This window comes from Myotis myotis, unplaced genomic scaffold, assembly GCF_014108235.1.
Source record: "Myotis myotis isolate mMyoMyo1 unplaced genomic scaffold, mMyoMyo1.p scaffold_m19_p_5, whole genome shotgun sequence".
NCBI lineage: Eukaryota > Metazoa > Chordata > Mammalia > Chiroptera > Vespertilionidae > Myotis > Myotis myotis.
The window spans coordinates 57788615-57812387 of NW_023416357.1; the positions used below are offsets into that span (position 1 = coordinate 57788615).

At 36.9% G+C, this 23773-nt stretch overlaps 1 pseudogene; it reads right to left on the bottom strand.

The window, feature by feature from the left end:
- Window positions 1–23394, bottom strand: part of LOC118656037 — a 46455-nt pseudogene extending 23061 nt beyond the window's left edge.
- Between the last annotated feature and the right edge of the window lie 379 nt (window positions 23395–23773).

Genomic DNA, 23773 nt, shown 5'->3' on the forward strand with positions numbered 1-23773 from the left:
CTAGGATTGGAGTAATTTCAAAAAAAACAAAGTCATGTTCAAAAAATAAATAAAACTAATTTCAGATTGACATAGATATAGACTTAAAAGTAAAATAATATAGCTTCTAGAATAAAACACAGAAAATTAGAATCCTAATTTTAAAAAAGGAAGTTTTTATTTTAAGCAAAATACAGTAAATAGTAATCATTAAAAATATGCTTAATAAGGTGGCATTAAAACAAATAATATAAAATAATTCTTTTTTTAATTAAAAATGCTTCCTTTATTACATAAAGCCAATGCAGCTACTTCAAAGTTCAAATCATTCTAAGAAAAATCAGCCACAGGCTGGGACAGGACATTTAATATACATATATCCAATAAATGACTGTGACTGAAATAGTATATTTGTAATAAACTAATAAGCAAAATACAATAAAAAAAAACAAAAAAAATTAATTTGGATGAGTTCTTAGTAAAGAGGATATTCAGTTAGCCAATAAGAGCATGAAAAATTGCTTCAAGCATCAGGGAAATAAAAATTAAATTCCTGAGAAACCACTGCACCCCAATGAATAAGATACAATTAATAGAAATGAGAGCAACTAGTATTAGAGAGGATATGAATCAACTGTCACATTGAGACATTGGTAATGAAAGTACAACTTGGTACAATAACTCTGAAACATGATTGGCAGCACCAACTAAAGGTAAGCACTATGGCAAGTCAATTCCATCCAAAGCCACATGTAAGAATGTTCATAGTAGTTTTATGTGTGATAACACCAAACTGGAAATAACCATCAGTGAGAAAAAGTATAAATAAAGTGTTGTCTATTCATGTAAGGGAAAACTACACAATACTGAAAAAGAACAAACTTTTAGTGTAAAGTGTGTATATATCACAGAAGATTAAGTGAAAAGTAAAAAAAAAAATCAGAATATATATATATATATAAATCAGAATAACTATATATATATATATATATATATATATATATAATCACTTCACTTGAATGAAATTCAATAAATGCTGGAACTAATATATGGTGGTCATAATGGTTAAATGGTTACATTTAGAAATTTTCTCTATATTGATCTTAGTGGTAACTATAATAATAAACAGTAAAATTTCTTTGAATTATATATTTAAATTGTATATATAATATGCTGAATTAAGCAAACCAACAGAATAAGATACTATTAGCATACATGTTAGCTCCTATTTTGATACTCTTCGCTTTTTACTTTTCTATTGGAAATATAAAATCATTTGTAATTCTGAATATTTATATTTAAAAAGTGATGGAAGTTTAAGATTAAAATAAAGAGCAATTTAAACAAACAAATCTGAATTAAAGGAATTGTCAACTTGAAGTCTGACTTTTCTAAACTCATTCCCATATTATTACTAATGGGAGGGGACATTTATGGACTTAGTTCAGGAATGAAAATGGGCAGAAGTCTTTCACATATTGCATTTGGAGAGGGCTTTTACCTCTTCACATTTATCTTTTATTCAAATTTTCATTCGGGTAGTTAATTTAGAGTGAATCATAGCCTTTGCTCCATGGTATCATATCAGGAATCATTGTATTATAACCTTTCCTATGAGACTCTTAAGAATCATATAAATCTTATGAATTTCAGAAGAATTTTCTAAAACTTTTGTAGACAGATGGTGTCTGCCTTTTTAAAAAACACTAAACATGACAAAAAACACATAGCTAGTTAAAACTGTGTCTATGTATCATTTTCTTAAAGCATAATGGAACTCTCTAAAGATCTATGCATTGGTGTGAAGCCAGGTATGTGGGTTGTATGCTTCATCCTCTATTTCTCATGAAGTAAGGAGGAACAAAAAATAATAAAGGCAAAAAAAGGCACTTTTTTTTTTAAATTAGTCTACCTGTTTGATTAGTCTGCCTGTTTGTAATGAAAGAAGAAATTACCAGTTTGTTTAAAGTTACACAAATAAATGGCTTTATACTTTTCTAAGTTTTCAAAAGTTTCTTTATTTTTTAAATTTTATTTTATAATCAAATTTATTGGGATGACATTGTTTAATAAGATTGTATAGGTTTCAAGTTCACAATTTTATGATACATCATCTGTTTATTGTATTGTATACCCATCAACCAAAGGAAAAGTTAGGAATCATTTGATTTCACTCATATGTGGGATGTAAAATGGGAAGCAACAAATAAATAAGAAAAGCAAACAAAAACTCACATACTCAAAAAGCTTCTTTAAAAGTGTAAAAATTAAATAAACACACAGGAATATTTCAAGTAAAAATGTTATAGCTTCTCCATCAAAATAAGATAAATTTATTTTCTACTAGAGGCCCGGCGCACAAAACTCATGTGCGGATACGGTCCCTAGACCTGGCTTGCTATCAGGGCCATCTTCCCCAGCTGCCCAGAGCTGGCCCCGCCACCCACCCCCAGTTCCCCATTTGTCATAGGTCAATTGGAGCCTGCCAGTCATGGGAGGGACTGAGAGATCAGCCGTTCCCGCCTGCTTGCCAGCCCTGCCCCCACCATGGGTCGCCCTTTGTGTGTGGGGTGACCGGTGGGATGGGGGCCTTGGCCTTGGTGCCACCCACGCCCCCCAGCACCCAGCCCTAGTTCCCCATTTGCCATTGGGCAATCGGAGCCTGCTGGCCAGGGAAAGGGACCGAGCAGTGGTCAGTGCACCTCATAGTGACTGGTTGAGCAGTCGTTCAGGTCATTCTGCTGTTAGGGTCAATTTGCATATTTTGGTATTTATTATATAGTACTAGAGGCCTGGTGCACGAAATTGTGCACTCAGGGAGGCGGGGTCCCTCAGCCTGATTGCAAGAAGGCACAGGCCAGGCTAAGGGGCCCCACCGGTGCATGATTGGGGCGGGTAGGGACATGGGAGATTAGCCAGCTGCAGGGGAGGGGGGGAGGGGCTATGGGAGGGCTCCAGGGCATGTCTGGCCCATCTCGCTCAGTCCCAATCAGGCAGACCCCAGCAGCCAGCTAACCTACCAGTCGGAGTGTCTTCCCCCTGGTGGTCTGTGCATGTCATAGCGACTGATTGAGCAGTTGTTCAGTTGTTGTGTCGCTTAGGCTTTTATACTAGTACTAGAAGCCCGGTGCACAAAAATTTGTGCACTCGGGAGGGGGGGTCCCTCAGCCCAGTCTGTGCCCTCTTTCAGTCTGGGACCCCTCAGGGAATGACCACCTGCTGGCTTAGGCCTGCTCCCTGGGGGATTGGGCCTAAGATGGCAATCAGACATCCCTCTGGCAGCCCGGCAGCCCTCAGGGGATGTCCACTTGCCAGTGGGGAGCAGACCTAGGCTTCAGTCGGACATCCTTAGCGCTGCTGTACTGGCAGCCATCAGCCTGGCTTCTGGCTGAGCAGAGCTCCCCCATGTGGGAGCGCACTGACCCCCAGAGGGCAGCTCCTGCATTGAGTGTCTGCCCCCTGGTGGTCAGTGTGTGTCATAGTGACCAGTCATTCCCAGTCTTTCTGCTGTTAGGGTCAGTTTGCATATTACCCTTTTACGATATAGGATAGAGGCCTGGTGCACGGGTGGGGGCCAGCTGGTTTGCCCTGAAGGGTGTCATGGATCAGGGTAGGGGGTCCCCGCTGGGGTGCCTGGCCAGCCTGGGTGAGGGGCTAATGGCTGTTTGCAGCTGGTCACACCCCCTTTAGGGTGGGGGTCCCCACTGGGGTGCCTGGCCTGTCTGGGTGAGGGGCTGAGGGCCGTTTTCAGGCTGGCCTGCAACTGAAACTCCCAGCCTCTCCTTTTTTTCTTTTTTCTTTTTATATTCTGGGATTTATTTACCTTCTATAATTGAAACTCTGTTGCTGTCACTGGCGCTCCCAGCTCTGAAGCCGAGGCTGGCTGAAAGCAAGTATCTGGGGTTTGTTTGCCTTCTATAATTGAAACTTTGTTGCCGTCCTGCTTGCTCTAGCTCTGAGGCCGCAGCTGGCTGAAAGCAGGTATCTGGGGTTTGTTTAGCTTCTATAATTGAAACTCTTGCTTTTGGAGTTTTTGCTTTCAGAGCTTAGAGCAGGATGTGGCAAGTGGGGAACCTTGGCTTCCTCCATCACTGGAGCAAGCAAGCCTCCTGCTCGCTTCAGCTGCGTGGCTGGTGGCCACCATCTTTGTTGGCATTTAATTTGCATATCTGGCTGATTAGCCAATGGGAAGTGTAGCGGAGGTACGATTAATTACCCTTTTTGTCTTTTATTAGATAGGATATATAGATCATTTATAAATTCATACCTACACTCTGAAAAGCCAAAGCACTTTAAATATATTATCTGGTAATTTTCATTCTATGAATAGTCTCACCAATAATTAAATGGAATATCAGAAATAACATTTTTACATGAGACTAAATTTGAGTCAAGGGTATTTTTCTCCTATGATAAATTTAGTGCACACCTCACTTTGTTCAAATAGGTATTCAATTTCATTCTTTTATTCCACACAATCATTCTCTCAAATCTGAAGGAAAATTTAGCAATTACTATGTGAGTAATTTCCAGAATCAATTATTATCTCAGAGCAATAGTTGTTTTTTTACTATTCATATTTTATGTAAAAATGGACATATTTTTGAAAATCCCATTGGCATATGTGAAATATGACAGGAGCAATACTAAAATAACCATGAATATTTTTTATGTATGCAGAGTAAAAAATTTCCACGAAGCATTCCCTTTATATGCCTATGTGGGAGCCTGGGACTGTTTCCAAATATTTTAATTTGTTTGAATCTTAACCTTTCTATACAAATTTAGTTCAGAAAGGTATAGTAAGAGTTTTCTTATTGAAAAATAGATGTGGGAAAAAAGTAGATTTTAACTTAATTTGGATGAACACCAGAGAAGGAAAAGTTAAAAAATGCTTTTATACTTCTGTTTGTATCACTTTGTCTAAGCAGACGTGTATATAAAATGAAAGTACAGAGAATAAAAGCTGCAGGAAAAGTTGGGACCAACTAGCTTACCACGGAAGTGAAAGCCCCATTATCAATTTCAAAACATTTGTGAATCAGCATTGTACATGGGGAAATCTAATAAAATTTTAAGGCCAGAACACCTAGAAACAATCATGAATTGCTAAGTATTTAATTGTTAATGTGTATCTTATACACGTCTACATTTTTTTAAAGCTCTTCTGCATACTGTATGCGTAGAAATGGGGCAAAAAGAAAATGCAGAGTATGTGTAAGGAGAGGAACCATACTGCTGCTCTTGGGTAAGATGGAGCTATCTATGATGACTGACCCCTCCACTGAAAACAAGTGAGGAAAGCTGGATAATATACCAACAGCCTATGAATGAAAGCATCAGTTTGCCTGTACAGAAACTAGGGCTTCGAGGGATAAGATCCCAGGGAAAAGGAAACCCAGGAGAACCGAGTCACTGTTTTCAAGGCATTTTTCTATTACAGGTGCACTGTCAGAGGCCAAGTTGTGACTAAGTAGCAGAGAGGCTATGGAAATTTGGCCAAAAGATTGCTGAAGTCACAAAATGGAGTTCAGGGCTCTGAAGGCTCTGAATAGAGGGCCCAATATTCCAGGATAGGGGGAGCAGGCACAGATAAATGGGATAGACTCATTGATTTTCCCATTGAAGCATGAACCAGATTCTTAAAATTATGTATGTCAGAAGCAGAATCAAAGAAGTAGAAAGCAACTGAAAATCAAAGCAGAGGTTTTGACAATCTTACAGTCTTGCTAGTAGGCAAAAATGAGAGTCGACTACCCACCTTTGAGGAGAATGGGTGCAAATATATAGAGCCTAAAGAATTTAATATAAATCTATGGACGCAACTAGAAAATTAGGGCCTATCTGAAATTCTGTAAGTCTTACAATTGGACTGTATACTCAACTGATGCTCTCATGCAAGGATCATTTGTTTGGTTTAAAGAAATTTGCATGGAATACTAACCTTCTTATATTTTTCCAAGAAGAAAATGAATGTGAGAGTGTTAAAATTTTTTATTACTGGTGAATTTAGTACATTGATGTTTCATTTGGATCACAAAATACAGATTTCAAGTGATCATTTTTTAATAGTGAAAAATTTGTGTCCCTCATTTCCTAGTCAGAGTTAGAATAGAAAAACATCTACTGAGAGTATTTTCTTTTGGTCAAATGAGGCATTTCTTTTGAAATATGAGTTAGTAATAAATAAGTGTAAAGATCATAGTTGGAAATCTCTAGGTTGAGTTGAAATTAAATTTGATTTTTACCTAGAATACAGTACACTTTTAGTACAGCTGGTTAAGAAACCACTATCATAATGTTGAGAGTCCTCAGAAATCTCTGCTATCCAAGTATCAAAATGAAACTGGGGTACAGTTTGTTTGTTGTTGTTTTTTGTCTTCAAAGTCTGAGTTCTATTTTCTTTATCATTTTGTAAGCCCAAAGATAGAACATAAACAAATGTGAGCACCAACTGACCGAGTAACAAAGAAGTCTTCCCCACCCTGGGACTTTCCCAATACAGGCAGTCCTTGGGTTACATTGGACTATGTACGTTGTTTCGTGGTTATGTCACCATCTCCCATTTATTTATAAAAAACAGTTCCGTCATTTCAACGTATGTACATATGTTCTTTATGTTTTTTATTATTTATCTACCACAAGTAAAGGTCAGGAATTGTTTTCTTGCTTTAAATTTTTTTTTTACTGTTTCACTTCATTACTGCTGTGTACGTGCTCCATGTGAGTGACACAGGTGCTTATGTAGGTGGGTTCCGACTTATGGCAAAAATCTCCTTATGTCGCGCCATAGGAATGGATCTCCGACATAACCCGAGGACCTACTGTATACTCTACATCTATACTGGAACAACAAGCTTATTGTGAAGATCTTGTAAAAGGGTTCAGATTCCCATTTGAAGGTGATTTAAGGAAGTTTTTGTCTTGTGTCAATATCATTTTCTTAACTACTAAACGTAATTAATTAAGTCTCTAAAGTTGAGTATCTGTCTAACACCACACATATTTCACTTTATTTCATTCATTTTATTCTGGTTTGTAAAAGGGAATAGGGATACATCTGCCATTAATTCTTCTATCCCAGTGCCTGTTTTTTGCTAGCAAATGTTGAAAAGTGTCAATTTGTTAAAAGCAAACTGTCAATATTCCTCCTCTTACTTGCATGCTCCTACCCACTGCCCTATGCCCGTGGTCGGCAAACTGTGGCTCACGAGCCACATGAGGCTCTTTGACCCCTTGAGTGTGGCTCTTCCACAAAATACTATGTGCGGGCATGCACGTACAGTGCGATTGAAACTTCGTGGCCCATGCACAGAAGTCGGTATTTTATGGAAGAGCCACACTCAAGGGGCCAAAGAGCGGTATGTGGCTCGCGAGCCACAGTTTGCCAACCACTGCCCTATGCCATTCTGCTATTTACAGGGAAATGTGCCACTTTTCATGTTTAATGATTATTGCTGCCTGTTTTCCTGTCTATGTATACAGACAAATTTAAAGATGATGAAATATTTTATAATTTCTGAGTAAAAAATGCAATGTTAATTGAGGCTAACCCACTTTGACAGCATTAGAGGTTAGAAAAAGACTAATATGATCAGGGTTATTTTTAAGAAAACTATCTTAACTTAATGTTTTTTACTTATAAAGGGTCATTGAAAATATTTATTAAAATGCATTTGGATTTTTTTTAACTTCTTAAGTCATTTTGAGAAGTGCACTAGAAAAGAGAAAAACAGGAAATAATTATTAAAACTGTATTTTGTTAAATATATAGTATTTATCTTGATATTTTATAAGTAATATAAGAGTAAAACAAAGGGGAATTACTTTTACTATACATATAGTGACTGAGATTATAATTTACAAATAACAAAATCTACTGAAATGACTGGAATTTATATTTAAACTAGAGGCCTGGTGCATGAAATTCGTGCACTGGGTGGGGAGGGCACAGGCCAAGCTATGCCCTCTTGCAGTCCAGGACCTCCTGGGGATTGAGCCTAAGCTGGAACTCAGACATTCCTCTCAGTCCGGGACACCTTGCTCCTTACCGCCCACCTGCCGTGAGGCAGGAGAAGCCCACACCACCTCCGCTGCGCTCGCCAACGCCAACAGTGAGCCTGGTTTCTGGCTGTGGGAGGGAGTGCTGCTCAACCAGAAGCCGGGATTGCTGCTTTTTAGCTCTGGCCCCACTGCCTGCCCACTGGTGTGGGGGGACAATCCTAGGGCCAGGCAGCTGTGGGAGGGGCTGTGGGAGGTCGCACCCATCCAGCTTCTGTGGAGGCTCTGGGACTGCACCACCGGGAGCAGCGCTGGGGCCGGGACCAGGCCTGCACCGTGGCTTCTCCCACAACCTCTGCGGAAAGGGCAGTGCCAGAACTGGGCCGGTGGAGGCCCAGGCCTGGTCCCAATGTCGCCTCTCCCGCCACCTCCACTGAAGGGGTGGCACTGGACCATCTTGTGCCCTGGCCTCTCCCGCTGCCTCTGTGGAAACGGGGCCACTGGGACCACCATGGATGGCCTGGCGGCACAGGCTCACTGGCCCCACCCACAACCCCTGGTCGTTCCAGAAGGTCATCAGGAATGATGTCAGGAAGGTCGTTCGGCTGTCTGGTCTAATTAGGATATTACTCTTTTATTATTATAGATGTATATATACTCAACAATTTTTGATCATTTATTAAATATACAGTATGTACCAAAGAGGATGCAGTATGTATGTTATAGACTGCAAAATATTTAAGAATTACCCACACATATAATATGCTAAATTAAAGAGGTAGTTCAGGAAAAAATGAAAAGTAATTAAGTTTGTACTATGAGATAGGAAAGAAGGAATCCTTTGTGGAATCTAGTCCCAAGGGAAAAGACTGTTATTCTTTAAAATAATATTTATTTTTTTTAACATGAAAACTTGCTGACAATTTATTTTTCAAAAGGAATCAGCAAAGTCAGCATTCCATTGTTTACTTTGTTTCACAGTACCCACCTAAGACAATAGCTTATTTATTAGAATACTGTGGTAAAATTTCAAAGAAACTTTTTGTCATTTAGTATATTAATTATATGAAATTCTAGGCCTTAATGATCAGTCTCAAAAAAAGAAATATAAATATGTCTTTCTCTAAGTAGGGTTACAGGAAGTAGTAATGAAGCCAGATATTAAGTTTGTTTTTTTGAATTGCTGAAGAGGGATGTTTATGCTAATATTAAGTTGAAACATTTTATGAGAGGAAGTGTGGGAAGGAAGAAGACTGCATAATTGAGAATAATGGAAAGTACAGGGATTGACTTTTGTGAATGAAGGTATATATATATATATAGTCAAGAAGGAAACAGAAAAAGATTATTCTTATTGCTTTTCTTCCAAACTGTCTTCTCATCAAACCCCACCCCAATCCCCATTCCCTACCACATCTCTTTGACAGGACAGAAAGATATTAGGTAGTTCTCATCTCTGGTAAAGTGCTTTATCATGGCATGTGCTTTACATTTGAAATAGTTCACATTTTGTAATGGTTTGTTTCAATGCACATATAAATACTTACATGTGCCTATCTTGTCATGTTACATGTGACTACCACATTTAAGTTTTCATCGTCTAAAAGGGTGTTATTTTTCCTTTTGCAAAGCTTTCAATGACTAAATTTTGAAGTTTTTGTCATGATCTTAAAGAAGGCATATGTGTTTCTCCACCAATTATCTCTATTGATTTCCACTGAAGTATCATAGCTCCTATACTGGCTTTCTCTGAGCATGGTGAGATATTTATTAAGATGGTTTCATTTACAATGTATTTTTACTCTAAATGATTCTAATAAGGCAGCCAAGGATTTAAATCCCATAACTAAAGAATTGATTTTGAACTCTACAAAAGTACAAAATTTTTCCCTATTTCTTTAAGAATTTTTACGCTTTCCAAAACCATGCACTACCAGCATCATTTACCTATACATAAAACATAAAATCATTTGCTTAACATGTGAGTTCAGATTACATTTCTGACATAGTTCTAAGATCCATTCTTAGAAATTTATCAATATAATCTCACTGTAGTTTTTAGATTATATTAATAAAAATAGTTATATATCTTTAATAGTTGTAACTTCTTGGTGTTCAACAATGAGTTATGTGTATTTGGCTATATTCTTTTTGTAAACTGAATATATCCAAATTATCTCTTTTCTTTTTTAAATTTGCAGCACTTTTTTGACAGATCAAATATACTCAGTATTGTAATACACCTATAGAGTGAAAAATGTATTTACACTTAGATAAGGAATGCATTTAATTTACAACTATGGAGAATATTTTCAGTATTTGCATGTAATGGACATTTTCTATGACATCTGTTTGCTTAGATGACCTTACCAGAAGGAGCTGATAATTTTACAATCAATATCATCACCATAAGTAGTGTACATATACAACATATCACAACATATGTGACTATTTTAATTTATCTAAATTTACTAACCTCCCATCTTACTTATATTCTGATAAGATACACCCAATATTAATAAATCAAGCATTTTCCTCTTTTACACAATATTCAGCTCTATTTCTCATTGGAAACAAATGGAAAATTATGGTTATTATCTGGATGACTTAAGACAAAAGCAATTAATTTGGCACACTTGTACTGAGCATATATAAATTAGATAAAATATTATTTTTTAATTGAGTGAACTTTGGATTTCCCAAGAGTAAATTTAATTAGGTTCCTCTAATGTTAACATCTTATATATGCATGATATATTTTTCAAAACTAAGAATTAAACATTAGTATCATACTGTTAACTAAACATAGACTTTATTCTGACTGCTCAGTTTTTCCATCACTTTTTCTTTCTTTCTGTTCCAGAATTCAATATAGGATAACTTGTGTTCATCCAGAGTATAAATTTGATATGAATTTTAAGGAAAGAAATTTAATTCTCTACATCAATTGATTTTATAGATGCTTGTGTTTTTATCTCATTTAATTTTATTCACATTTAATTTTTCACTTTTACAAATTGATTTTTCTATATGAAAAATGCAAGCTAAATTATATGTGCAATTTTAAACCATCTTGATTAGAATCGCAATTTTAAGTCATATCACAGGAGAAATATTTCAATGTTGGAGCTTTATGTAAACAGATATGACTATTTATTTCCATTTTATTGTATCTCATTAAAATAATCTTTTTATTTAACACACCACACCTTTTGCTCAAGCCGGCTAATTGGTAAGAATAAACCCCCTCAGGATATTTAACAAAAAATATCTACACTAATAAAAGAGAAACATGGTAATTGGCGTACAACCGCTACCCTTTTCATTGGCTAATCAGCGAGATATGCAAATTAACTGTCAGCCAAGATGGCGGCCGGCAGCCAGGCAGCTTGAAACTAACACAAGGCTTGCTTGCCTCAGTGACGGAGGATCATTGGAGGAAACCAACGTTCCCCGCCTGTGGCTGCAGGCCTCTGAGCAGGCAGTTTAAGAAACGTTGTAACAAATACCTCCGGACTTCAGCCAGCAGATTCGCAACATTGTAAGCAAAGGCCAGAAACCTACTTTCAGCCGCATGGAGGCCTAAGAGCTGGAGCCAAGCCTCAAGGTAAAGCTGGCCCAGAATAAAAAAAAAAGAAAAAAGAAAAAAAGGAGCAGTTGGGAGCTTCAGTCAGTCCCAGCCTGAAAACAGCCCTCAGCCCCTCAGCCAGACTGGCCAGGGACCCCAGTGGGGACCCCCACCCTGATCCAGGACACCCTTCAGGGCAAACCAGCCGGCCCCACCCATGCACCAGGCCTCTACCCTATATAGTAAAAGGGTAATATGCCTCCCAGCACCGGGATCAGCGTGACAGGGGGCGGGACCCCAACCCCCTGAGCAGCCCTGCTCTGTGCCTGATAGGCGGGAGCTCCCCAACCCCCTCTTCCCCCCACGGGCCCTGCTCTGTGTGTGATGGGGTAGAGCCATAACCTCCCCATCGACCCTGCCTTGAGTGTGACAGGGGATGGTGCTCCAACCCCCCAATCAGCCCTACCCTGAGCGTGACTGAGGGTGGCATCACAACCTCCCAATCTGCCCTGCTCTGTGCATGACGGGGCGGCGCCCCAACTCCCCAATCGGCCCTGCTCTGAGCCCGACCAGGGGCTGCACCTAGGGATTGGGCCTGCCCTCTGCCACCCGGGAACAGGCCTAAGCCAGCAGGTGGTTATCTCCCGAGGGGTCCCAGACTGCGAGAGGGCACAGGCCAGACAGAGGGACCCCCCTCCTCCCCGAGTGCACAAATTTTTGTGCACCGGGCCTCTAGTGATAATATAAGCTCTTGAAACTGAAAACAAATTCTAAACACTTTTTCAAATGGAATAAAATATTTTTGTGATATTATACCTTAGAATTTCATTTTATATTAAGAAATATTGAAAGTTTGGGAATAACTATCCAAGCGTACAATTAAAATAAAAAATACTACATTAGCCCATAGTGTGTTAATAAATTGCAGTTTATTATTGTTATAGTTTAATCTAGTCTCCTTCTATCAACTCTGTCACATAAAGAGAACTAGACTTGAACTATAAAATGAGGGTTAAAATGTTTTCTTCCATTTACTAATTCTTTGACTTTAGTTATATGACTTAGTATCTTTGAACTTGAGAATTTGATATATGAAAGAGAGAACATAGTGAAATTATGAAATTAAAACATTCCTCACAAACCTCATCTAAAATAGTAGAAAGGAGAAATAAAACATGAATTGGTTAATAGACATATTTACTTATATACCTGAGCAATCACAGGGCCTCAGTAATATGCACCTTATAGTAATGAACTTATTTCATAGAAAGACTTGTCTTATACAAAATGAGTAAGGCAAAGGACTCACTCACATTGGATTTATTAGTATGAACTTCATGCAAAGCAGCTGGTCTGACAAAATGCTGAAATGACCTATTGAAGCTTCAATAACTGTGACAGCTAGAAGACAACACTTTACATTTTATATACTTTGAAACAGTGCACAATATATAGTGCTCTTTCATCTGCAGGCAGACTACAGGTCCAGATGACACTGCAGCAGTAGAAAGATACATTTCATTTCTCATTATTAAATCGAATATCCTATGTGTAGTACTTTGACTTCATTTTTCTTTTCTTAGAGCTCTGCTGATTCCAAGAAATGCTTCCTCCAGGAAACATAACAATAATCATATTGGAGTAAAAATCAACACTACCTCTTTTCTCCCCACAATGGTAAAAACAGAATAGAAATCTATAGGACCCCATTAAAAGAAAAATCCCAAGAGTTGAGACCCCAAATAACCTTGTTTCACTGATTAAAGATACAGATGGAATTAAAGTTACTAATTGGTTGGCTTTATTTTTATCTTATTTTTTGTTAATCCTTGCCTGAGGATATTTTTCCTTTTTTTTTTTTTTTTTTTTAAGAGAGTATAAAGGAGAGGGAGAGACAGAGAGAGAAATATTGATGTGAGAGAGACACATCCATTGCTTTCCTCATGCACATGCCCTGACCAAGGTATGTGCCCTTGACCAGAATTGAACCTCGGACCCTTCATTCCACAGGCCTGTGCTCCATCCATTGAGCCAAATCGGCTAGGGCCTAATTGGTTGACTTTAAAATGGGAGGATGATCCTAGATTATCCAGGTGGACTGAATATAATCACAAGTATTCTTCAAAGTGGAAGAAAGAGGCTGAGGAGAGAGTTGAGAGACATTTGAAGATGTTATGGGGCTAGCTTTGAAGATGAAGGGACCATGAGTCAAGGAATGCAGACAGTTTCTAAAATCTGGAAAAGGCAAGGAAATTGATTCTTCTGTAGAGCCTGAATGCAGTCCTGCTTAAATCTTGCTTTCAGGCAGTGAAACCCATTTTAGATTCTGACCTCTAAAAATATAACATAATAAATTTGTTTTGTTTTAAGCCACTAAATTGATGATATTTGGTTTCAGCAACAATAAAAATGAATACAAGCATAAAATTTTGCTTTTCAGCCCAAAATAGTGGGTATAAGCAATTTCAACTGATTTCTTTTTACTCATTAATAGACTCCCCAGCAATAACATGTGTACCTGTTCCCATTTTTTTTTTATTTATTTTGCCTCTCGTTTTTATGTTAATTACATTGTAATGGGCAACTGTGGGATTTATCAATTCTGAACTTTGGAGAGGGAGTCTTAGTAGAAAATGTAGAGCTCAATAACCATTTCCAAAGTAAGGTGTATGATATAGTGGCAGGCTGATTTTCTCAAAAATATTTACCCACATTATTTTAAATGATATGAGATTTTATGGTATTGGGTAGAAGATTAAGATTGGCAGTTAAATTATAAATTCAATAGAAGTGAAATCTTGCCTCCCCCACTCCCTGAAATCTCTCTTAATTATGTCCACTAGGGAGCTAGGATTGAGGATATACATAGCCTTAACTCCCACAATGTATCATTAAACATTATGATATCAAAGGAATTTTAAAAATGCCTAGAGACTTCTAAATTTTCTTAATGCTGAGTCTTCTAAAATCCTCCAAGCCACACTGGTTTTTTATTTTTTTCAAGGTACTCTTATAATCACCAAGGGCCATGGATTCTGAAATATATGTTCAGATGCAGAGAACTAAATTTTAATAAGGCTTTGATGTACTTATGTGCAGTCAATAATGTAGATTATTTGAACCAACTTCTACTCACACAAATTCGGAGGGACTTTAGAATAACAGAGTTATATTTCTGTACTGCTGGTTTAATAAACTTACCTACACAATGAAATAAAATTAAATCTAAATTTTCTTTAAAGTTACAGGGGCATAAGACTTACATTTTTCTGAAATTTCAAAGAGAGATTCACCTAATGAAATTCATAAACAAAAGAAAGGTGTAAGAAAATAATGAGCTCTACTTAGGAAAGTTTGTTTGCAGTAGTTTGTGTTTACTTGTTTGTGTCTTTAATGTATTGTGAGTATAATGAAGGCCAGGTTTCTCCCAGTCAGTGAAAAAGTTACATATATGTAAAAGTGGGGAAAAACAACAACAACACAGAAAGAACTCTTGGTGTTGAACTGAATTTAGAGATACCACTGAGAACTCATGATTTGTCATATAGGTAGGTAGGCAGATAGATACGCAGGTATAGATAATCATATGTGTACATATACACACATACATATATAGTTTTCCCCCTAGCTCTGTCCAATGAGAAGATTTAGAAGCGATGGAACCTTAGTAGCCATGAGTATAACAAAGGCTGATATCCTGGTTTTTATTAGCATTCTCCACTAAAAGGATACATCACCTTTAGGAAAGATACTTCCCAGGAATGAGACAGAAAATATGGACAAGGCTGCAATATCTTGTGCCATCACTAAGAAAATATAGGTAATATTCTAAATCATAAGGAAATGCTCAAAGAATGATATGTAATTGAAAAATCCTATATAATAAAAGCCTAATATGCAAATTGACTGAATGGGTGGGGTCAGTGAATGGGAGGCGCCAGGCTGGCCAAGGTGGGTGCCAGTGGGGGCCCCTTGATCACCCCACCAGTTGTCCCACAGATCAGCCCTTATCACCGGCCAGGACTAGAGACCCTACCTGCGCACCAATTTTGTGCACCTGGCCTCTAGTAAATAAATAAAAGGTGCTTTGTATCCAGCAAAAAAGAATGATAAGGCTATGTCAGAAGGATACAGAAGGTAGGTCAAAGGAGCTTACACTGATCGAATCTGTGATGATTTTAGATAGCATTGAAATAAATAATAATAACCTATTGAATTTAATAGGAATTCTTGAATCTATAATATTAATTAATTTACAGGAGGGAACAAAAACTCTTCTTTATAATAGGATGCTAACTAATAAACACAGAATTTGAGTATTTTTTTAAAATTACTGTTTTGTAACCTTACAGCTAATACTTAGTTCAGGTAAATATCATCAATAAATGCTAAAATAAAAGGGTAAATATTTGATGAGAAACAGTACATATATACAGTTTCAAAATGTCTGCCCTTTAATCCAAAGGAAAAAATAATAAACTACAGTTAGAAAAATGTGGCCTCATAACCTTAAGCAAGTGATTAAAATTAACATCACTACAATGGAACAATTCAAAATTGTGTCTTCTGATACTTGCTGAAACATAGCATCACTTTTCTGATATCCCTGTAAAAAACTGTATCACATGAATCGAATAATGAGGAAACACCAGAGTAACCCTAGTTAGGGGACATTTTAATAAATAACTTTCCTGTTCTCTAAACAATTAATTGATTGTTGTGTGCAACTAATAACTATATTGTGTTATGCATGAAGTATCCTTTTTATAAGGAAATATGCACTGAAATATTTAAGGGTAAAAGAGTATTATGTCTGTCACTCACTTCTAAACGGTTCACAATGTTATAAACACACACATACATACACAGGGAGAATACGATGGAGAAAATATAGTAAAATGTTAACATTTAGGTAAGCTAGGTAATGAGTCAATGTGAGCTCTTTTTATTATTTTTATAACTAACCTGTAACTTTGGAATTATTTTAAGAAAATTAAAAATCCAAATATCAATTAGTATAATTAAAAGGAAAAATAAGAAATAAGGCCTTAAAGAAATTTTCAAATATTTATTTCCTTTAATAATGCTATTACTGAAACAAATTTTATCATAATGACATAAATATTGCAAATATGTTTGTAATCTAAAGAAGTTACAGAAATGTATAATCTGTTCTAAATCACATGATAATTTATTAAAGAATGCCCAAAGATCCTGACTTATGTTGGATACTTAATAAGAAAAGGTTACAAGAAAAATAAAAGGACATTGTTGGATTCATACTTTTTAAAATATAGAAACAGAGATGGAAAATATCATCTATACTTCTAAATATTTTTCAATTCAAATCAGGAAATATATGTATAATTTATATAAGGAAACATATCCTGACATTCAAAGTTAGACTTTTCTAGCACTTATATTTATCCCATGTTGTGAGCTTTTAACTAAAATTGAGATAATGCTGCTAGGAAGAAATATTTATTAATATAAATATTATATAATATTAATATAAATTTATTACACACTGTTTACCTTTAATCAAATCTTATACCATTCTCCTTATCATGTGTCCACCTTCAGGACTAACTACCTGCTGAAAGTCCTGTGATTTTACCAAGAGTTACATGTCACAGTCCTTGAACGTTCTCTTGCTTTTTCTAGCATCCTTCCATATACAAGACTTCCTGCGGGCTTCATGGTTCAACAGCTCTCTGCTCAGATGCATGTTCTTAGCGAGGTGTTCCCTGACTACTCTCTGTAAAATATTGTCTTTTTTTAGTCATTCTCTATAAATTAGGCTTCTCTCTCTTTTTGGCACATGAAGCACTTTACTATATGTTTACATGTTATCCTTTCAAGGACAAAGTTAGAAGCAAATAAACTGAATGTGTAAAACTGATTCTAAACTCAATAGTTTTCTACTGACTTTGCCAGGATACTATTTTAAATCATTCTCTTGATTGTGGTGCCAAAAATTATTCAGGCATTGGCATTATTATTTACCAGTATGCCAATAATGCAATACGATGAAGCTAATATACGCTTTCCTGGTTCTATGTTTGATTTTTGTGATGATGTTCTTCTGAACCATGAGACTATGGCAAACACTCAAACTTTTTGCAAGAAAGCAACCACTGAGTGAGAAGGAAATGAACCTTTGGGCCATTGACCAGGACCCATGCTCAGGGCTGTGAGCCACACAGAGTTAGTTGGAAGATTCCCTTGTTCTGCATATCATAGTTGATAAATGAGATCTGGATCTTTCAAATTATATTAAAGAAAAAAAATTAGGGTTGTACTTATATGACATTGATACCAAATTTTAAAAAATATACACATCTGCTAATGTTAACTTTGGAAAGAAAACAATTTAAAATTTCAATTATGCTTAGACAGAGAAACCCTCAAAAGTTACAAACAAAAACCACACACACACACACACACACACACACACACACACACATTGTTTGGTAAGAAACTTCATTTTTTAACAAAATTTTTCAATAACTGTGAAGTAAAATAAAATTTGGAAAATGAAAATATTTGTGACACAGTTTAGACATACAAAATTAGCTATACAATATATTAGGAGCTAGAATTTAGAAAATCTAAATGATTGTATAAACCTAAGTTGTTCCTGGATGGCTTTACAGTTTGAGCCTTTGCCTTGCAGGCTTCTGCCAAATTTCAAATTGATTTTATGATGTCTAATTTATTTCTCTTGGATACTTTGAAATTTATTTTAATCAAATGGGATATTAAAACAAAATAAGATTAAAAAGAATTGGCCTTCTTGCTTTCTATCGCCCTCTCTCAAAGATTCCATTAGCTTGCAGTCATATTTTTGCCTGCATAAATCCATTCAGTTCAGCTCTGCCTAATTTACTGATGGAATTGGAAAGTGTTTTGTTCTGTTTCTACTGAATTAAAATACGAAGAAATAATGGACTCTATTCACACGCTCTGAGCATTGCTTAAAAGAGGACCACCTCAGTGGGAGCTCTGCCATATCTGGCTGCTTTTTCTAAGTTCTGCTTGACTGTGAATTGGCTCTGCAATGTATTCCTGCATATCCAACTTGTTTTGCTTGGTTATTTTATGAATAATGAATAAGCATCCAATTCTCTCTGCATTTGCTTTATTAAAAAATTCTGCACCACTTTTGGTTTGCCAGCCAAAAGAGTAAAGGACCTATTCAAAGCAAAGTCTGGCAGCAAATTTGATAGCTTTTATGAATGAATAGTGAGGTTTTGTTTTAAATGATGCATGCATGCTTTGAAAAACACTCCTAAGTATCTAATTGGAAAAAAATTAATGTGTATTTAGTAAGTCAATATGGTTTATGAGTTTTTCTATATTTAAGTGTCTGGGAAATGAGCAAACTGGTCTAATCAAGTTATTATTCTCAAGACAGGAATATGAATTTCAATAGTATAAACATCTCAATTATTTTACCTAAAGGGCAGTCTACTGCAACTCATACCACTTTATAGTAATAATATGACTATGGGGGTAAAGGTTTCTTCTTAAACCCTCTAGTAGTGTGGCCCATCTCCTTTTTATGACAGTTGAGGCTAAAACATGTAGCTGTCTTGTTTTGACTTCTTCATCTATGAATGGGATTTTTTTCTTAGTTTCCTTTGCTGATAGTTCATTATTGGTGATTAAAAATGCACCTGAATTATGGATATCTATTTTATACCCTGCTACTTCACTGAATTCATTTATCAGACCTAGCATTGTGTGTGTGTGTAATCTTTAGGGTTCTCCATATACGGTATCATGTCATCTGCAAATGATGACATTTTTACTTCCTCCTTCCCAATTTGTATGCCTTTTATTTCTTCTTCTTGTCTGATTGCTGTGGCTAGCACTTCCAGTACTATGTTAAGAGTGGTGAAAGCAGACATCTCTGTCTTGATACTGATCTTAAAGAAAATTCTTGTAGTGTTTGCCCACTGAGTATGATGGTGGCTATGGATTTGTCATATATGGCCTTTATTACATTGATCTGTGTTCCCTCTATTCTCCCTTTGCTAAGAGTTTTTATCATAAATGGGTGCTAAATTTCAAATGCTTTTTATGTATCTATTGTTTTGATATGTGATTTTAGTCTTCATTTGATGTGGTGTATTACATTTATTGAGTTGAATATATTGTACCAACCTTGTTTCCCCAGATAAATCTCACTTGATCATAGTGTACTGGTATGACCTTTTTAATGTATTGCTGGATCAAGTTTGCTAACATTTTGTTGAGGATTTTAGCATTTGTGTTCATCAGGAATATTGGCCTATAATTTTCTTTCTTTGTCCTGTCTTCATCTGGTTTTGGAATTAGAATAATATTGGCCTAGTAAAATGTGATTGGGAATCTTGCCTCCTCTTGAATTTTTTTTGGAATAGTTTGAGAAGAATAAATGTTAGTTCTTCTTTGAATGTTTTATAAAATTCACCTATAAAGCCAAACTAAAATATAAAAGACCTGTACTCGGAAAATTATAAAACACTGAAGAAAGAAATTGAAGAAGATACAAATAAGTGGAGGCATATACTGTGTTCAGGAAAAGGAACATCATTAAAGTGTCCATACTTCCTGAAGCTACCTATTGTTTCAATGCAATTCCTAGCAAGATATCAATGGCCTGTTTCACAGAACTAAAAAAAATATTGCCAAAATTTAAGGCAACCACAAAATACCCCAAATAGCCACAGCAATCTGGAGAAAGAACAAATTTGGAGGAATCACACTATTTAATATCAAGCTATACCAATCAAAACAGCATGCTACTGGAATAAAAATAGACATGTAGATCAATGGAACAGAACAGAGAGCCCAGAAATGAACCCACCTTTATGGTCAATTAATATTTGACAAAGGAGGCAAAAACATACAATGAGGTAAAGATAGTCCATTCAATAAATTGTGTTAGGAAAACAGGACAGATATATGCAAAATAAAATGGGACTAGACCAGCAACTTACACTATATACAAAATACACTCAAATTGGATTAAAGACTTAAATGTTAAACTCAAAACCATAAAACTCCTAGAAGAAAACACAGGCAGTAAAATGTCAGACATTTCCAATAGGAATATGTTTCCTGATATTTCACCTTGGGCAAGGGAAACAAAAGAAAAAATAAGCAAATTGGACTACATCAAACTAAAGTTTTTGCACAGCTAAGGAAACCATCAACAAAATGAAAAGATAACCCACTAAATGGGAAAATATATTCACCAATGATACATCTGATAAGGAATCAATTTCCAAAATTTATAAAGATCTTATACAACTCAACACCAAAAAAAAAATCCAATTTTTAAAAAAAGGGAGGGAAGGACCTGAATACATACTTCTCCAAAGAGTACATACAAATGACCAATAGACATATGAAAAGATGCAAAATGTCACGAATCATCAGAAAGATGCAAATTAAAACCACAGTGAGAAATTACCTCACACCTGTCAGAATGGCTATCATCAGTAAATCAACAAACAATAGTGTTGGTGAGGATGTGGTGAAAAAGGAACCCTTGTGCACTGTTGGTGAGAATCCAGATTGGAGCAGCCACTGTGGAAAGAGTACTGAATTTCCTCAAAAAATTAAAAATGAAACCGGCATTTAAGCCAGCAATTCCACTTATTGGACGACATCCATAGAAACCCAAAAAACTAATTCAAATGAATATGGGGTGCCCCCCCCAAATTATATACACACACTTTGAATAAGTATAAGGACAGTGTTTATTAAAATACATTTGATTTTCAAAATTGAACTATCAGCTGTACATTTTGGGGATACCCTGTATATGCACCCTTATGTTCATTGTAGCATTATTTATAATAGCTAAGATATGGAAGCAGCCCAAATTTTCATCAGTGAATGAGTGCATAAAAAAAAGCTGTGGTATATTTACACAATGGAATACTACTCAGCTGTAAAATAGAAGGAAATCTTACCCTTTGCAACAGCATGGATGGACCTGGAGAGCATTATGCTAGTGAAACAAGCAAGTCGGGAAAAAACAAGTACCATATGATTTTACTCATATGTGGACTCCAATGAACAAAATAAACTAACAAACAAAACAGAAACATGCTTCTAGTTAGAGAACAAAGTGACAGCTGTTATGGGGGAGGGGAGTTGAGGTCTGGGTGAAAAAGTTGAAGGGATTAAGCAAAAACAAACAAATAGCAAAAAAATAATAGACACAGACAGCAGTATGATGATTTCCAGAGGAGAAGGGGGTGAGGGAAGGTAGAAGAGGGTAGAGAGTGATAAATGATCATGGAAGAAGACTTGACTTGGGGTGGTAAACACAATACAATATACAGAATGTATTTATATATATAAAAGCCTAAGTAATGACTGGTTGCTATGATGCGCACTGACCACAGGGGGCAAACACTCAATGCAGGAGCTGCCCCCAGCCCACAGGCCCTGATTGCGGATGGGGCCTGCTGACCAACCTCCCAGTTCCTCCCCCCGGCTGGCAGGCCCCGATCATCTGATCAGGGTTGGGCTCCTGGGCTGGGACAGGGAACTAGGGTTGGGTGGTGGCAGATGTGGCCTTTTCCCAGGGGTGCTGAGGGCCGACTCCCTCCCTGCGGTGGTGGTTGGCCCCTCCCTCTTACCAGAAGAGGTGATTGGGGCCTGCCAGGCCAACCTTCTGGTCCCTCCCCCCAGCTGGCAGGTCCCAATTGCCAATCGGGGCCAGGCCCCAGGCTGGGATGGGGAACTCGAGGTGGGTGGCAGCAGACTCTGGCAGTGAGGGAAGGAGGAGGGGGAGAGGTGGGGAACCACATAGTGGTGGTACGCGGATGGTGAGGGATGGAGGAGGGAACCTGATTGGCCCTGATTGCTGGCCAGGCATAGGGACCCCACCTGTGCATGAATTTTGTGCACTGGACCTCTAGAATTATATACTAGAAACCTATATAATTTTATTAACCAATGTTTCACCCCAAAAACTTCAATGAAAATAAACAAACAAACAAACATAATAAAGGACAGTTTTTGAATTGACTTTTGAATCTCTTTGGATTTATACATTTTGCTCTGACCCATATTCCAGGGAACCCAAAATATGTTGCCAGTGATGAGAGAGGCCCAGAATAGAGAATGAAAGGCTTTGGGGTAATTTCCAAGCTACCATACAAAATTTCAGGACACTCAGGTTGTAGGAACCAGTGCATCTAATGGTGCTTAAAAGGACTTTGATAAATCAACACATTTTCAAATTCCAAAAGAGAATTATTTCAAAGATCCCTAGGGTCTTAAGATAAAGCCACGACTTCAGTTGCTAACCAGTACCTTCAAGCTCATCAGTTCTAGTATAAGAGTCATGCCTGACCGAGGGATATCTAAATGCTATTAACTGAATGCTTATCCGAATTACTTGATGTTATCTGATATACCAGGACATAATATTGTGTGTGTTCAGCAGAAATCTTTTATAAAATGGAAATATTAAGAAAATATTAAACTCAAGCCTGTTGAGACGGCATAAGGAAGTTGCATAAGGAAGTGCCTGAGGCTCCAGCATGTGACTGAGGCATCATTTGCTAGGCTCCCAGGTCAGGTGGCTTCAAGCTTTCCTGGCAATGGGAACACTGGAAGGAAATCAGAAGACAGAAGGAGAAGCTACAGTGTCTCCTCTTTCTACTTGCAGTGCTATCTCCATTATGACTATCTCTAGTCTGACAGACTATTGCCTTTTTAGCTTCCACCAGTTGATTCCAGACCTGAGCTTCAGTAATATTGCTGTCTCGCTTTGTTCCTGCAGCAGCTTTCTGCTGCTTCCTACTAGTGTTTTCTGGGGTTGGATCAGAGTCCATTGTTGGACATCTCAGCAACCCTATTACCTGTGCAATCAATGCCCTACTAACCCTATTACCTGTGCAATCAATGCCCTAAACTAAATTTGTTCAATTTAAATACTTATTTAAATTTCTGTTTTCTTGGTTGGACCATGAACAACACATAACATTTAATTACAAATTATATGAGATTCTACTTAAGTAATAGGGATATGTATAATGAGATAACAATGATGTTGCCAATAAAATGGGTCATGATGATGTCAGATGGCTGAATGCAACAGAGAAACTTTTGAGATTCCATCTGTTTCAGAGAATCAAATATAGATCACAATGTCACTTGGTAAGCCAAAGGGTTATCAGCATAAATGAATACTTATATTTTAATATTTTAGTC